The sequence below is a fragment of the Hemibagrus wyckioides genome, linkage group LG05, assembly GCF_019097595.1.
Source record: "Hemibagrus wyckioides isolate EC202008001 linkage group LG05, SWU_Hwy_1.0, whole genome shotgun sequence".
NCBI lineage: Eukaryota > Metazoa > Chordata > Actinopteri > Siluriformes > Bagridae > Hemibagrus > Hemibagrus wyckioides.
The window spans coordinates 8,285,381-8,303,959 of NC_080714.1; the positions used below are offsets into that span (position 1 = coordinate 8,285,381).

Consider the following 18,579-nt stretch of genomic DNA (forward strand, 5'->3'; position numbering starts at 1 on the left):
AAAAAATCAGATTTGCAAATTAGGCCAAAACTCTGGGATTCTCAGGGAAAATCAGACCCTTTCAAAGTAATTGAACTCATCATTTCTCCAGTCTCAGTTGTCTGCCATGCTTCTGCTCATAACCATGAAGTGTAATGAAGTGGAGAGGTGTGGAGTAGAGTTAAGTGGAATCAAAATGGAAGATCCCAAAGTGCATCTTTTTTATATTCCACAGAATTTATTTCATTTTATCTCAATTGAACAGTCCCTTCTGATAAGGTAGTTCAATATTTGTACTTCTTTTTATTTAATTTTTATCCTTCATTTTTTTGATATTCTTTTTTTTTTTACACCATAAGGAGAGACACTTCATTTCGATGTAACTGCAATAACAATAAAGAATCTATCTATCTATCTATCTATCTATCTATCTATCTATCTATCTATCTATCTATCTATCTATCTATCTATCTATCTAAGACGTTTCAAATATAGTAATCTTGCTATTTGCGTAGAACATGAACATTTCTTTTATCATTTGATAACTTCGCAAACATCTATTTCTTCCTAGGAATCCTGGATGTTTTACCATAATTTGCATGTCATTTACATAAAATCTGATAATAATTCCAGAGATGTGAATCTCAATATTGTAATCCTTCTAATCCCTAGATTTTAACTCTAGCAACTTAAAGCAAAGAAAAAAAAAACCATATTAAACATACCAAAGGCAAAAAGAGATGATTTAATACAGTGTATATAGTTGTGCAACATTCGTATTCGTAATATGTTTAAATATATTCAGCTTTTGTCAGCTCTCCTCCATATATTGGATGTGTGTGAAAAATCTGGACAGCCTGATGTGTGGAATGTATTAAAGAGATTACATTAATAAGCATGCGATGTGACTCACTGCCTATGTGTGTGTGCGTGTGTGTGTGTGTGCGTGTGCATGTGTGTATGTGCACGCAAATCTGCATTTACTTGGCATTCTTAGGCATTCTTATAAATTAGGAAGAAAAGAAGACAGGGAATAGTTATTGCTGTGCACCATTCGGTATTTTTTGGTTATGATAAAAAAAAATGATCATGCACAGAAAATGGTAACTGACTGTACAATGGAGCAAAAGCTGTAAACCGAAGGGATTTGGGGAGGAAGATGTTGTTCAAAACCAAAGCACCACAGGAAAGGATATGTTTTAGCCATTTGTTTGGATTTGTCGCTTTACCACATCCTACCAAATTGAAAGCACAGATGGGGGGGGTTGGGGGTTGGGGGTGGGGGAAGGTTGGGGGTTTAAATTAAATTCATACACCTCAATTGTTGCTTGTTTTCTTAGGTCCATGTTACTGTCATAGATAGAAAAGACACTAACTTAACTGCGAGTGACGCATAAATGTCTTCTCACAGAAAACTTGAAAATGAATCAACACCTTCTGACCAATCAGAATCGAGAATCCAACAGCTCTGTGTTATAATACATATTTATGTGTTATAATACATTTATATACCATGACGGATTCGATTGTTATAGAGGGATGGATGGATGGATGGATGGATGGATGGATGGATGGATAGATAGATAGATAGATAGATAGATAGATAGATAGATAGATAGATAGATAGATAGATAGATAGATAGATAGATAGATAGATAGATGCTTTCAAAATGCCCCAGAGCCCTTGTGTGCTGCTACTTACAGCATTTCCTTTGCTCACCAAACGATATACATGACACCACAATATATCATGACAGATTCCCTACATCATGCCTGGTCAGTCTCTGAGCCTTCAGTGTGGAGCAGCAGAGGTGTGATGCTGACCTACTTCCCGTTTTTGTTTTTTGTTTTTTTTTAACAGATGAATGTGTATTGCCAGAAAGCAGAAAGGTCTTCAAGGCTATAGAAATGAAAGGAGACTCTGTCCCACAAGATGAATCAACATCATCACCAATTGTGTGTGTGTGTGTGAAAGCAGGAACGTAAAAGCAAGAGAGTGACTTGCACCCTAGTTAAAAGTAGATGAAAGCATGACAGCCTGAGCAGGAACCGCAGGTTTATCATTGTTATAGGCTCATTAAATCAGGAGCTTGTGTTGATACGCTGCCGCCTGCGTTCGCTGAGAAATGGGAGAAACGCGCTCGACGGGGACTGTGAGTCGAGTTGAAACGATTTGCTTATAATTGCAGTGTCAAGTGAGTTTCCAAAACAAAATTAAAGGGAGAGGAGTCTGGTGGAGCTATGACAAAAAGCAGACCTTGTATCCGAGAAAGGCACGGTCAGGGCAGTGCCAGTCCTGACAGTACGGCGAGAAAACACAGGCTGTGGGATCGGAGATTAGTGGGATATTCATGCAAATTAATCTCGGCCTCAGTTGAGCTGCCAGTCTCCTTCATGTGCTGTGATTCACTGTACGTGTTTCCTTTCCATGTATGTAACTAGCGACAAATGCGTAATCTATAATAATAATAACAACAACAGTAAGCTCGCTGAATTAATCATAAATTATGATGTGTTACGGACGGCTGAGTCACTTAACATTCAGCGTACTATAAACTATCTAGCTTTCTATTTAACCCTAGCATAAGAAAAGTGTCATTAATAAGTAGTAAGCACTATATAAACTAATCTACTCTAAACACGTCTGCATTATATCTTCATCGCTTTGCTTCAGAGTTCTAAAAACACAACAGGAAAAAATGTTTGCCTCTAATTTCAGGTCCTGCTTATTTCCTTGTAAGGCACAGAATGAACATAGTGGTCTAAATGCTTCATATATTATTCTGAGATTAAGATTAAAGAAAGCATTCTATTATTCCCGAATATCGATATCAGTTATTCTGTATAACAGTGCAACTTTTGGAGAAGGAATGGAAGACTGGTCCAGCGGCTGCATCTTGCAAATTAAACGGTTAAACTGCTGCACTTTTTCATTCTAAGTAAAATATGTTACTCTTTTTGTATGTATTTCAATCCCAAAAAGCAGTTTCAGCATTTTGCATTTAAGTTAGGGAGAAAATTGCATTTAAAGATTTCATGCCAATTCCGCTGAAAGGCATCGTTCATTTTTAATCTTCTTATGGAACAACGGCCTTACTGCCAATTTTTTAATGAATTTTATCCTACATATACAGTGGAAAAATGAGATATTAATTTGATTATCAGCATTATTGTCAGTCTCTCTCTCATGGTTTGAGGTAAAAGTCACTCTTTCCCCATCATAATCTCTTTACTTACAGATTAATTCATTCAACTCTTTTCTGTTGGCCGGAATTCTGTAAAAAACGTTTCAGTCAAATCATGACATTCTGGCTAGCAAGGGTTTAGACACGTAGTTAGGCACATAGTAGGCTATAGTTAAATGTATCTGATGTTTTTTTCCCGAACTGCCACACAATCATACAGTGTGTTCATTTACCAGTCATAATTTAGCTCAATATTTCACATAAAACATCTAAAACATTCATTCGGTCTAATACGAATGACACGAGCATCCTCATTGTGCACTGTGCCATGGCACCTATTTACAGTAATATCAGTACACTTATGAGGTTAATTCATAATTCAGCATATCACATAGTATTGTTTAATAGTAGGCTTTCAGTTATTAATACTTATCTATATTATCTGTATATACACTGCATATTATCTCTGTTACTGTTGTACATACAATGTACACGATGCACACATACTGTACAGATATATAATCATATTTTCCCTCACACATCATGTGCTGTAAATACAACTTGCACATACTTTTCTATGCACATACTAATTGAAATGTATTTATATGTATATACTGATGTACATATTTACATATTTATCTGCATTTGCACAATTGCTAAACAGCATTTCGTTGCTATGTACCTGTACTTTGCAATGACAATAAAGTTGTATCTACCGATCTATACGTAGTTATGTGTATTAATCAGTGCACAAGAAAGTAGGCTATTTATCGGTGTAATAAACATAATAACATCATCAGACTCACACTCACACTTGAGTACACTAGAACGTTCATATATTAGTTCAAGAAAACAGCAATGTGAAAAGGCAAATGGGAATTTCTCACAAATATTTAAGGTCTGGTGATGGGAGCAGTAATGTTTCCCAGTAAGTTATACCAATGAGGACTAGTGAGCAATAGGAAGGTCGTGTTACCTTATGGGCTTAAATTCATACCTGCAGATGTGAAGCTGGACAATGGAGACTGCAAGATTTAGCAGAATGTGGAATAAAAAGCCACAGCTTTTAGACATGCCCCAGTAAAAATTTTGGACAGAGAGCTAACGTTTAATTAGCATTGCTGGACTTGAACGTACAACTTTTGTTTCATTATATGCTGCTAAAAGTCTGAACAGATCACACAAACACTGTCAGTATCAAGCTTCCATTTGCTTCATGTTTTCTGAATGAATTTACAGTGTAAGCCTATTCTTATTTGTGCTCTATGGGAAATGCATCGTAGTGAGACACCACTGTATGATATCAAATCACACCCTTACAATCTATATGCAAGAAAATGCATGCAAGCAAAAACACGGATTGGAATTACGTTTTCCATAACCAGCTCCACCATTTCTGTTCATCAGAGACCTATTTTTAGCAGGTGTAATGATCTGCATTGAGGTTTACATGTCGAAAAACACCATCCAAAAAAATAAATAAATAAAAAAAATAAAAAGTTGGCCCCAACAAGAACAGAGCGAGCTAATTAGTCTAATGAATATGCATGCAGAGAGTACTGAGAGCAGCAACAAAATGTTTAAATCGCTCAGTTCAACCAAATGTTTTTCCTTGTAAAATGGTGAATTAGACAAATTAGCAGCAATACAAACTGTCAGGAGAGCAACTAGAGATATAACCCCCTTCTGGAGGTATGCAAAGTATCTGGAGTCAAATGGACCTTTGTGCCTACACGGCGTAATTACTGACAAGTAGTAAGTAGGTAGTTTCCTAAATACAACAAACTTTATAGCAGTTTGAACCTGGAATAACGTCATGTCAAATCTGAAGTAAAAGTTTGTACACCCCTCCTTTTCTTTCTGGTATGAGTAAGTCATGACTCTACACGGACAGTTAAGAGTTGATTGGAAAAAACTAATATCACTACTCCATAAATCAACGAAAGTCCTGTGTTCCATCATACACATTTAATTCAAGAGTGCTTAACCCTGGAGTCCTTTTCTAACAGGCTGAAGATTGCGCTGCTCTATTAAACCCTATTAAATCAGGCAACGAACTGCTGAGCAGGAATATCACTGAAGTGTGTAGAACGTACCTGAGGAGAGATGGACTCATCCTCCATTTCACGAAAACCTTGCAGAAAGCTGAGTCGATAACAAGAATTTCACATTCATCATTTTCTTCCAAGCCCTTGGGAAATTACACACCACCTGACCTGATAACCTGAGCATCGCAAATCTTGTGATTTCTCTCATCACTGATTCTCTTTGTAACGCTGTTTTTTTTTTCTTTGCTGAAACTGTAACTACCCATTTTAACCTTTGTCCTGGTTCATTTCTACTTGAAATCTCATCCAAGCCAAGCGAAGACTCTATCCTGCTCATAACAGATTGTCTTACCTTTTTGATCGCCGCTAAATTTACATTTAGATGGAGTTTGAACAGTTGTAAGCTTCTGGATTTTCTACACGCACAAAGAAGCTGAAGTATTTAACAGGGTAAACTGACAGTATGTTTCAGAGGGCAACAAACAGCCATGTGGGGGTTTTTTTCTCAGCACTATTGCCAGACTGCACAATTTCAAGCCTGAGCGCAGTTTAAGACTTCGCTATAAAGCAGCTGAACTCTATGTTAGTTTGAACTCTTGCATTTTATATCTACCAGCCCAAGGTCATTTTCCCAACACACTAATTAAAAACTCCTTAATCTCACAGTTGTGGCTGCCAGGCTTGCCTTGTGATAGATTTTAGACTTTAAGTTGATTGTAATCAACATAAATTTGAGTTTGCTGAGATAAACATTAGCTTCACAATCTCACAGTGTCTCCTGATTGTATGCAGATAAGCTGAAGCTGCAAATGAACTTCCTTTTACAAAAAATTTTACTGCACTATTGATGGGCAATGGTTCACTGAATTGATTCTTTCAAGTTGTCTAGTTGATTCATTTGATTCAGTGCCTTTCAGAAATGCAGTGTAGGTAATAGTGTGTCTGCCAAAATGCCATAAAAGTGTAAACCCCTACACTAAGCCACATCGACAGATTTGGACTCTAAAACAAAGTTTTTCGGAACATTTTACAACTATTTTCTGATGCACTTGCTATTAATAGATATAACCACATTAGCCTATAACCACATTAGATATATCCGAGCACGGCCTAATAATCCTCTGATGATCCAGCTGATACTTTAAAGAGAGAATAAATGAAAATAAAAAACCCTTCAAGTACACACCTAAACTGGAACAGATCAAACCACTTGAGGCTAAATTAATTTCTATCCAAATTTTTTTTTTTCCACAAAAGTGCTTAACAAAATGAACTTGGAAATAAAAACATCTTACTCATCCATTAAAGAAGATTATTACTAATAGTAGAAGATGATACAATGAAAAGCAAAGGACATGTTCCTGAAAAACCTGAATGTTCCTGAAGCTTGGTGGACAAAAAAAAAGGCCTGGGGTAAATTCCTGCTAAAGTGGGCTAGGAATAGGATTAAACACTTCTGTGCACACCTCTATAATGTTGAGAGAGACTTATGTAAATCAGGTGCTGTTAAAGAAACAAATGTTTGCATGGAAAGAGAAAAAATGATATGCTGCATTGCTGCTAATTACTTACCATGCATACTATAATATTCTGGCCATATTTACAGGAGCATAAAATGCTTTAACTAAATATAAACACACCTTCCACTTTATTAGGCACGTCTTCTCAGGAACACATAGTCATGCAGACAGCTTTAAGTCATTCACATGATTTCAGATCTCCTGGATTGTGAAGAACAAAAAACATGAAATAAGTGACAGTTATGTGTGTGGAAACACTGTGTTGATGAATGAGGTCAAAGAAAAATGGCCAGATTGACTCAAACAGCTAGGAAGGATACAGCAACTCACAATCACTCTTTACAACTGTGATGAGCAGAAAAGCATCTCAGTATTCATGAAACATGAAGTGGATGAGCTACAACAGCAAAAGGCAACATTAGGTTCCTGTGAGTCACGAACAAGAAGGCTATCATGGGCACAAATGCACAGAACAGAAACTCGGGCAGTTGAAGATTAAAAAAAAATCATATTGTCTATTTCGAGTCTTCAACTGTGATATTTGGGACTTGTGCCCAGGATAGCCTTAGATTCCTGTTCTTGGTTGACAGGAGTGGAACCTACTTACCGCAAAGCTAATGCAACAGACACCTGATTACAAGTAAATTACCTCATTAGAAATGCTCGTCTATATCAGGACATCTACACAATCACAAATCCTACACATTCGATTCTGAATCTAATATTGCCAAACTTCTATGACCTACATGAACATTAGCTATAAGTATTGTGCCTGAAGTCAAATTCATTTAAACAACTAATAAATAGTAAATGTACCTCACCAGCCTTGCCTTAGGTCCTGTATGAAATAAAAGCACACATTCTCCAGGTGTGGCACTGTGAAAAGTAATTTCTCATGCTCTGGCTTTGAGGCGTGAGTGATTTGTTTGTCTAAATACAATGCTACACATCACACCTGCGTTGTCACAAAAAATCTGGACCTTTCCCCAAACCAATTGAGCGATACTGATGATGTGTATTTTTTTTGGTCTAATGTGACATTTATGTTTCCTGTATCAAGAAATGCTAGTGACATTCTGTCAGAACTCGATCCCTAGTTACCATCCTTAGTTACCTGTCATTGCCATGGTAACTAGGGATGGATGGATTCATTTACAGTTCAGTACTGACTATACAATCCTCAGAGTATCAGTTCATAACTAATGCTGAGCCACTACTGAAATCCTTGTCTAGAGATTCATCCGGCTTATGCTGCCATGTGAATGTAAAAATTCCTGGTATGCTAGGGTCAGTGTGGGTTCTGTGTTTACTTACAAGATCTGTGTCATGCTGGTCAACATCATAAATAGTCACAGAGATCGAGTGTTTCAGATCAACAGCAAGGATCTAAACTGATCTCTGATTATATGAAGCTGCTCCTTGCATGTGTATAAATCAGGATAAACTCTCATGACCCAGATCAGTGTGGGTGTGGTTATGGGTCAGAGAATTCAATTCAATTTCAAATGACCAATTTATTCCAATACATTGTGCCAGTAAATGCATGTACAAATACCCGAAGCAAAAATAGTACTAAAAAGGACCACTTATGATGTTTTGTTGTGATTTTATTCTTTTTTTGTGTGAATCTTGTAATTTTATTAACAGTTTTCGACTCCAAAGTAACTCCATACTCTCCCATTTGTAGGAGCAATAGTCAAGATAGGAACAATAGTACAAATAGCATGGAAAATTACGTAGAATTTATGAAAATTACTATTTCAAGTCTCTGAACATGTGTATTACGCAGCTGGAAATAAAACAGTTTGGAAACTTACATTATGGAATGTTTGTTTATATACAGTATCTACTGACCTTTTGTCAGTGTTTCTACCTACATCTAGTTTTCTAGTTTTGGAAGCAGAGCTTTGTGAACATGGGTGGAAATGGAGGCATGTACTCATTACTCATTAAAGTGAAAAAGCTCAATCATTCAAATCTGATTCAGCTCTACACGGTCAACCATTAGAGACCTTTATGTTCCTACAGATCTTACTTGATGGCGCCTTTAAGTTTTAAAAAAACGCTTACGAGTTGTTCAACCGATTCACGTGATTGATTCATTTCAAAGAATCGATCATAAAGAACCGATTCATAAAGAACTATAGAGGTTATTCAATTCAACTGATGGTGGATCGGTTAAAAATAGAGCTTTAATAGCCTAGCTAGATAATGGCGGTGTAAATCATATATATATATATATATATATATATATATATATATATATATATATATATATATATATATATATATATACGCTTATTATTATTATTATTATTATTATTATTATTATTATTATTATTATTATTGAACTGTTTTCACACTTCTTAGTACATGGACAGTTAATATGTAGCTGCCATTCCTGGTCAAAAATGTGATTAGATAAGTAATAAAACACCATTTCTCAGATATCAGGAGGTATAAAGAACATTTTTGAGGTGTTAGGAAAACGAAAAGCAAGATTTTGGGGTTGATTTTAAGCGTGAGCTCTACTTTTACAAGATCTTGGCTGCGTCCGAAACCGCGTACTAAATGGTCTCAAAATAGTAGGTTTCGCACCGTAGGTTGCCATAGTTACCATACGCGCCGTACTATAATAGTATGCTATTTAGTACAAGAGTATGCAGTTTGGGACGCAGCCCCCCGTTTGCCTGTATTTTGCACACATCTATCTCATTCACAAGCCAACTCTAGTCTAACCAACCTATTCATGGGTTCTTTGGTAAGCGTGAATGTACAAGACACATTAACATCACCAACATTTTACATTCATCTGATATAATGCATGATAGAAACACTGTAATTATCTCGTTATAGTCTATGATCATACTCGTGGAAAATAAACACACTGGAGGTCGTGTGTGTGTGTATGAGTTTCTCTAGAACCTACCTTGAATAAAATTCGTCGATATACCCGAAAGCTCCTCCAGGGTGTCGTGTATGTTATCAATATGTCCACAGAGTTGGCGCGTCCGCTTCTGAATACACGGATAAAAGCATCAAATAAAGAACGCTAATAAAGGAACATGGCGCGCCCTTCATGATCATTCCATCATCGGAAAGGATTAGAGTCATTCTCATCAGAAACAAGTGTGGAAATGGTGTGCATGTAAAGCCACGCATGGGCGAAGTTAAACGTGTCGACGTGGTGGTGGTGGTGATGATGATGATGATGGTCGGGCGCGCGCGCAGCCTCCTCACGCCGCCCATTGAGGATCAGCAGCTCTAGGAGGAGGGAATGAATGAAGCAGGAACAGATGCTGCTGAATCCACCACGCTTCCGTTTCTGTTCAGCGGACCTCCTTAACTGACATTTTAGCACATTTTACTTTGCCCATTTTCGTCTAGATGACCAAAAAAGCACTCTCAGAAAGTTCTTCTCAAGTTATATCGCACTTTAAGCAGAACACATGTGAATAGGGCAGCAGCAGCAGCAGCAACAGCAACAAAACAATAGATATATCACAACCAGTCTTTGTCAGTTGACTGATTATCAGTTATCATTCTCACAACATTTTTTTTTATTCCAAAAAAACTCAATAATAAATAATTAAGTGTTAAATGTGTTTACATTGAAATAACTGTGATGTGTTTAGCAAGTCTGTTGCTTATTTGTTGATATTGTATTTTTGTTATTCCCATGAAAAGTTTGTTTGCTGTACTGTTGTTATTGCTAGCACAGATACAGTGACACTGAATAGGAAATAAACCAGCAACCTCAACCACAGTACAGTGGCTTTGTGGTTATCATGCTTGTCTTGCACTTCTGGGGCTGGTGGTTTGATTTCTAAGTAATCTAAGTACATACTGTACAGTGAAATTCTTTCATATATACCGTCCTTGGAGGTTGGGGTCAGGGCTCAGTGTAAGCCATGATGCAGCGTCCCTGGAGCAGGGGCGGTTGAGGGCCTTGTTTGGCGGTGCTGGGGCTACCACTGCCCTCCCTGAGCTTCAGGGGTTTCTACTGAGTAATCTGGTTTTCTCACCCAGTCCAAAGACATGCATTGTGGTTGATTATTGGCACCTCTTCATTGTGTGTAGTGTGTGTGATTGTAGATGTGATGGATTAACACTCTATCCAAGGTTCCCTGTGATCCTGTGTAGGTTAAGCTGTACAGAAAATGGATGGATGGAATCTCAAGCATAAGAAATAGCAGTCACTGTTAGCTTCACACCCATGTCTGGCAATGATCAATATCTTATTAATTATTAAACCAACACAGAAGTACTGGATACAGGAAAAGTTCCAGGAAGCAGCAAAGCTGTAGGAGTTTCAGCAGAGGCTTGTCTAAATAATGAACTTTGAGATGACAAGTGTGATGGCCATGGAAGTTAAAGCTTTGGAAAATTTGGATGTATTTGAGTGTACAGATGAGGAGATCTGGACAGACTAAAGGAATAAAGCACTGCTGCATTGCTCTGATGAGTCTTTTGAAACTATTAACTAAAGTCAAAGAAAATAGACAGTCAAAGAAGCTTAAGCAAAAAAAAAAGTCATAAAATCTATACATTGAAATAATGAATAAGAAATGTCTCCATAATATTTGTTTAATTACGGATAGCAATGAACATGAGAATTGCCATGAATGAAGGTCATCTAGAAACAGGTTTTTGGTCATGAATATACACCAAAAAATTTTTTTTTGGGAGTGTACATATCCAACGCCTACATGGGATAAGGGGGTAGGGTGTTTGCCTTGTCCCATTTCATCAGATTTGAAGTGCACTGAGGAACATGAACTAGCACTCAGCTTCACATCAATATTTAGCAGCATATAAATGAGGTCCTGCATCTCCACAAGCATCCCAAGGTCTGAAGCACGATATCAGGACATGCTACATTCAGAAACTACTTAAGGTCTCTTATTTTTAAATGTAAAAATCATTGGCAAACTGATGTGGTGTCAGATATAGTGCTTTCACAGAAAAAGAATCAACTTCAGAAAGCATTATGCTTCATTTCACCACGTCATCATTGATTATTTTTAAATAAACGCATCAGGATTTATTCCTTCCTTAAAATCCTTTGTTCAAATCTGTAAGAATGAAAGCCAGGACTGTGGAAAGGCAACAGCTCCTGAAGTGCACTCGCACAAGGAGGCTGTTACATAAGAGCAGCCAGTCCACCGTGATTCACACAGATATGTACCACTTGTATTAATGGGTTCTACATCATTCATTTAAAGTACCATGTTCATTCATGCAATTCTCCAATAAACCAAATATGTGGCAGTGCTACAATTCATAAAGTCCTGCAGATACTGCAACTGAAAAATAACCTTTCTTTACAACCATGGTGAGCAGAAAAGCATCACACAATGCTGAATCTGGAGCCAGATGGGCCATGCCCCCAGCAGAAGACTGCAGAAGACTACATCTGGTTTATTCCTGTCAGCCAGGAAGAGCGATCTAAGCTGACAGTAGCTACAAGCTCATCTAAACAGTCTTCTGGGGTGGTTTTCACTCAGAAATGGGCTACTGTCGGCATTTTCGGCGTTTTTTTTCAGAACTGGACATTTTGCATATATACATACACATATTTATGTTTTGCTAGTTGACTAGGTGGCAGGATTTTTTTAAAGCACACAGTAAATGGATAACATGTATGTGGGATGTGGTTATACTTTAAACAAACTTAAAGGATACAATAATTTATCAGGAGAAATGGGATATTTATGAATGTAGAGTAAATGCAGAAGAAATATAAATTGCATGCAACTTTAGTGAGTGATAATTTTCTAAGTGAGAACACTTTGTAGATAACAGAGGTCAGGAGAAAGGGGGTAGACTGAATCGAGCTGCCAGGAAGGATATAGTAACTCTTTACAAACCTGGTGAGCAGAAAAGCATCTCAGAACGCAAAAGATATCAAAATTGTTGAGGTGATTTGGCCGCAACAGCAGAATATCACATAGGGTTTGACAGTTTTTACTGTCTTTACCTATTTTCATACCTATTCTTCATTTCTATAAGAATAAGGTCTTTTATGTTCTTGATTAAATGCCTATTGAGGAAAAATGCAAAGTTTTAAATGACCTTGTATTAATTACTTTAATGTTCTAAATATTATAATATTTAACTTTGAAGTGAAGACCTTTATTTTCATTTTAAAATGCCAGAAAAAATAAAATATAGTGTTTATATAGTATAGCTATAGTTTTTGGGAAGCAGAATGGATTTTACCGTTGACATTACTGACCATATTGGATGAGAAAAGTTTAATTCGTCATATGAATGAATAAATAAATAAATAAATAAATGTTTACAATTGCTTTTTTTTTATTAAGAAGCAAATAATTATACTGCTTATCCATTCATAGTAAAATTTAATATTGTAGAATATCCATGGAACAAATTAGTTCCTGTTATCTCTCTCGAAGTTAATAAAAACATGCAGCTTTTCATGACACTGAGAAACCACCAGGCCCTCATTTCTGAAGTTACAACTGCATGTGGTTTTAATCTGTTATGTGGAGCATCTACCATATATATATGTAGGTCTCTCTTTAGGTTGTTGCTATACTGTAGAACTGATAACCTATTAAAATGAGTGCATTAATATAAACATGTGATTTGATTTGGAGATGGAACTACTGTCTGAGCTGCTGTTATAGAAAATGAAACAACCTTCTGACCAATCGGCATTGAGAATGAATGAATCCCATAAACTTCCAAAATAACTAAAAGAATCTTCTTAAAGCATCACTGGATATTTTAAACATTAACTTTCCATCCATCCATTTATTTTCTGGAGCACTTATCCTACACAGAGCCACATGGAACCTCGAGTCTATCCCCGGGGATATGAGGCACGGGTTAGGGGACATCCTGGACAGAGTGGCAACCCATTACAAGGCACAATCACAAACTATAGACAACTGAGAGAGCCGAATCAGCGAGGCAAACCTACAAACCACTAAGACATTGTGGCCACACCAACAATTCCAGTTAATGCAAATCATTGTTAATGTTAAACAGTTAATTACTATATGCAGAACAGAGTATTGTCTCTAGAAAATAATGTTTGTACATGAGGAAGAAATGCTAACAGTGCATTTTCAGAACAGCTGACAACACAGAAGAGGAAACACGAGAAGCCATTAGTGCTGTAATGATTTGACTGGATGGTATTACAGCTAAATCTTTAGCTTATGGCAGCTTACCCATAATTTCAGGGCTATCACTGCCACTGAGAGGCGTAATGAAGGACATTTCCATCCGTCAGTACAACAGTTTGAAGCATTTAAAGGTGACCTTTGTGTTTGCGATTGTCTCATCAACTAAACTGTAGGCGTGTCATTAGGTATTGCAGTGTGCATTGAAACACACGATCATAATTTCCACTATATGAGTGTGCACCTAAAAACTAAAAGACCTGTGATTGTTCCTGCATATAAGTGAGAAATTGCTTCTCATTAAATATTGAACATCCTAGAGATGACACTGATATTGCATTGACTACCACAGAGACAAAGAGCTCAGATATTTATCACAGACTGTGTGAAAATGATGAATTGCTCCAATCTTGTGCAAAGCCAGGTGACCTGGAAATGAAATTTAGAAAGAAAAAAAAAGACAGCCACCACCATATCCAAGCCTGGTGCTCTTGGGAACTTTCCGGAAGATAAGTACACACACACACACACACACAAACAGTTCTTTCCCACCCGAGGATGTCCTCTCACCTAGATTTGATTTCACGTTGACAATTTCTATTTGGAGCCATGCCTTTTCCCATCATTTTGCCTCAAAGCTGAAAAAAACTGACACAGAAGGAAGAGATCAGCTTAGTGTGTGTGTGTGTGTGTGTGTGTATGTGTGTGTGTACTCACTGTCCAGTTTAATAAGACAACCTGTACCCCATCTCATTTATGCAGTTATCCAATCAGCCAATCACGTGGCAGCAGCACAGTGCATAAAATCATGCAGATGCAGGTCGAGAGCTTCAGTTAATGTTCACATTGTACAACAGAATGGGATCTCACTGATTTTAACCATGGCATAAATGTTTGTACCAGAAGGGCTGATTTGGTTATTTCAGAAACTTTCAGAAACTTTCAGAAACTTTCAGAAATTTCAGAATTTCACGAATAACTGTCTCTAGAAGATTTCACACAGAATGGTGCAAAAAAATAAAAAAACAGTGAGTAAGAAATAGTTTTGTGAGTGGAAATGCCATGTTGATAAGAAAGATCTGATGAAAATGGTCAAGTTGAGCTTCAAGCTGCCAGGAAGCTTATATACTACATATACGTATATATAGTAACTCATATAATCACTCTTTACAACCGTGGTGAAGAGACAAGCATCTCAGCATGCTCAAAACATCAAACTTTGAGGATGGAAGATCACATCAGGTTGCACTCCTGTCAGACAAGAACAGGAATCTGAGGCTATCATAGGCAATGATGGAGACAGAAATGCTTTTCTGCTCAGCCTAGTTGTAAAGAGTGTTTATATGACGACTTATAGACTTCCTTCTATTTTTGCACAAATCTGTGTAAACTCTAGAGCTTGCACTGTGCTGCTGCACATGCTTGAAGAGCTGCACAAATGAGCTAGTGTATACATGTAGGTAAGTGTATGTATTGGTGGGGACCAAATCTTTTCACCTGGATATGAGTATATGACACTTTTGACCTTGCAGGGACATTTAGCTGGTCCTCATTTAGCTGATCCTCATGAGTATTCATTGTACTGAGGTTAAGTGTGAGGTTAGATTTAAAAGTAGCATTAATAGTTATGTCAATGGAAAGCCATTCACAGGGATAGTAAGGCAAATGTTTGACTGTGCGTGTGTGTTTAGGCTGGGACGTTTCACGGTACGAATAACTGTATGAAAAAAGGAAATCTTAACCAACAACACTTATCTAGTAAAATAGAGCATACTAATTAATCTCTATTATCTTCTATTTTTATTATTTGCAAGCAAGGAAAGGGTTAAACAGTTTGCAATAAAAAACAACATAATCAACAACAACAAAACCCTAAAGGCTGCACAGAACATGCAGTAATCAAATATCTGTGTGTTTAACAGACGTTTTGTTCAGCAAACTGACATTTTTGTCCTGCGCCATTAACATTGATGAATTGGGTGCTTTGGAAGGAACAGCAATTATGATGTCTAAGGACTCTCCAATTAATCTCATGTGGAGCTCTCCGCCAGTCCACATTATTGTTGTATTCTACATACCAGCACACATCAATCAGGTTTAGGGCTTTAGGATACTGACAACCTGGCCAGCATGACTTCATCACTAAAATAAATGGTAGAAGATTGATTGCTAGGGGAGGTTTATAACTTTTTGCAGAACTATATGTGGATGTCATATAAATGGTTATTTTTCTATTGACATTTTTTAAGAAACTTTAGAGCATAAGAAGGGGCTTAATCCCTTATGCTGATTATTGCAACAACAACAACAAAAAAAAAAAGCGTGTGTTGTTGGGTGGCAGGCTTAATGTTAAGAAATGATAAATTATTTAAAAATTCATTGGTTGAACTGTTTATAATATTAAGCTGCAGTTTTATTTCATATAAACATAAGCACATATTGCTTCTGCAGTCCAGGTCATGTCAGAGGTTGATAACATACTGTCTTCAACTGCACTAAAATATTCTTTCTGTAGATTTCATCATTAGTACACAGAATTTGACAAATAATAATTTTACATTTATTACTGACATGAAATGGAAACAGCATTTAAATAAACAACAGGAGCAAATAGGAGAAAAAAATTTTTTCCTCAAGTGCGATTGAAGCTACACTTTTTACATTTACATTCCTAGCATTTGCTAGTGCTTTGAAGTCTCTATCAATGAATACATTAACACTGGTTCAATAGGTCACAGACTTGCCATTCATGCAGTTTTCCATTTAGCTAATCATGTTGCAGCAGCACAATGTATAAAATCATGTGGCTGTATATCAGAAATAATGTGATCTCAGTGATTTTGATCGTGGCATGGATGTTGGTGCCAGTTTGAGTATTTCAGAAACTGCTGATCTCCTGGGATTTTCACACAGCAGCAGTCTCTAGAGTTTATACATGGTGAAAAACAAAAACAAAAGCAACAGCTGTGTGAGTGGAAACACATAGTTTATGCTAGTTTAGTATACCTAGTCATAAGAGAGTTCAGTGGAGAATGGCCAGATGCTAAAAAGTTTAAGAGTAACTCAAATAATCACTCTTTGCAACCATGATGAGCAGAAAAGCATCTCAGCATGCACAAAACATCAAACAGGTGAAGTGTACATTGGCTTTGCTTATGTCCTTTCAGGATTCTGAATGGTTCAGTATATTTTGCTGATCTCCTGAAGCAGTCTAGTGCATGAAGAGCACTTTGTTTACTTACGTTTCTGCCATTAAGCAGATGCCCTTATCCAGAGGAGGATACAATTTATCTCATTTTATACAATTGAGGGTTAAGGGCTTTGCACAGGGGCCCAGCAGTGGCAGATTGGTGGACCTGGGATTCAGACTCACAACCTTTTGCTCAATAGTCCAACACCTTAACCACTAAGCTACCACATCCTCACTTGGTAGATGAAGATGATTTCTTACATCACTCCAAAAATTCTATAATTATTTTAAAACAATTGTATACATTGGTCAGGTCTTAATCTTTGACTCATTTTGCTTCACGATTTGTAGTCATTCTCACAGATTCATTGTGATCTACACTGCTTCTCTAACATGATTTATTATGAACACACCCTGTTTCCATCTTGTAATCTTTTGTATGAAACACTTTCAGATTTTGAACACATACAAATGTTCTTGCGAAAAAAAATGAAGATTATTGCAGCCTTCCTCATTTTACTAGAAGCATGGTGCTGCCTTTTGTATTAACCTTATCGACCCAGTGTATTTATTTTCATCCCTCTGGTCCAATCTTATGACAGTATCACGAAGTTCACTCCAGGATAAAATATTCGGGGTTTTTTTCCCCTTCTTCCTTTCGGAAACAGTCTATTTAAAGACATGGAACAAATACATGCCTATCAGTAATGACACAAATGGTTCAGATCATGGGTTTCAGTATCACTGAAAATACTATAATTACATTATTATATTTAATTGCTGTCATCTGTGAAAATAGGCTAAGGAGTAAAATAGGCTAAGGAGATAATACACTAATATGTGTATTATTGAGCTACAAAAAAAGATACAAAAGAAAAAATTTTATTGTACATAATTGTTTTTTAAAGAATTGGTGTAATTACATCACAGATAATTCACTGAACAGCTAGCCTTTATATAAATGTTAATTATCAATAACTTAATCATCATTTATTAATTAAAAAATTCAAAAATAATGTTAAAAATAGATCAAATGGTTTTACAGTATTATATATTATATTATATTATATTATATTATATTATATTATATTATATTATATTATATTATATTATATTATATCATATTATATTGTACATCTTTTCAAGAAACATCTTATAATAATATGATGTTTGTTACCTAAAGAGGAAAAATACGCTAGATGAGATTAACCTTTAACCTTTATGCAAACAGGATAGTGTTCCTCTCTATTACTTTGCTTTATTTATTTATTTATTTATTTATTTAAAGCTAACCGCTAGCTTAGCTTGTTGGCTAGGTTGCTAATATTGTCTAGCTTGTACATAGTCTTAATATTGCAAATTAAATGCTAGCTGGTTAGGTTAGGTTGTTCTCTATGTTGCTAATGGTGTCTAGCTTGAACAAAGCCTAAGTATTGGATATAAAGCACTAGCCTATTAGGTTAACTTGTTGGCTAGGTTGCTTATCTAGCCTATCTTGTACAC

The 18,579-nt window shown here is 36.5% G+C and overlaps 1 protein-coding gene across 4 annotated transcripts in view; it reads right to left on the reverse strand.

The window, feature by feature from the left end:
* Positions 1-9,969, reverse strand: part of LOC131353247 (probable G-protein coupled receptor 153) — a 43,712-nt gene extending 33,743 nt beyond the window's left edge. For 2 of the 4 annotated variants that reach the window (XM_058390137.1, XM_058390135.1), the window contains exon 1: positions 9,662-9,969. The gene's annotated coding sequence lies outside the window, so the exon portion shown is untranslated. Of the gene's footprint in view, positions 1-6,852; positions 6,926-9,661 lie in introns of those variants that run through there. The other 2 variants (XM_058390134.1, XM_058390136.1) reach the window with 2 other exon arrangements.
* Positions 9,970-18,579: the final 8,610 nt, after the last annotated feature.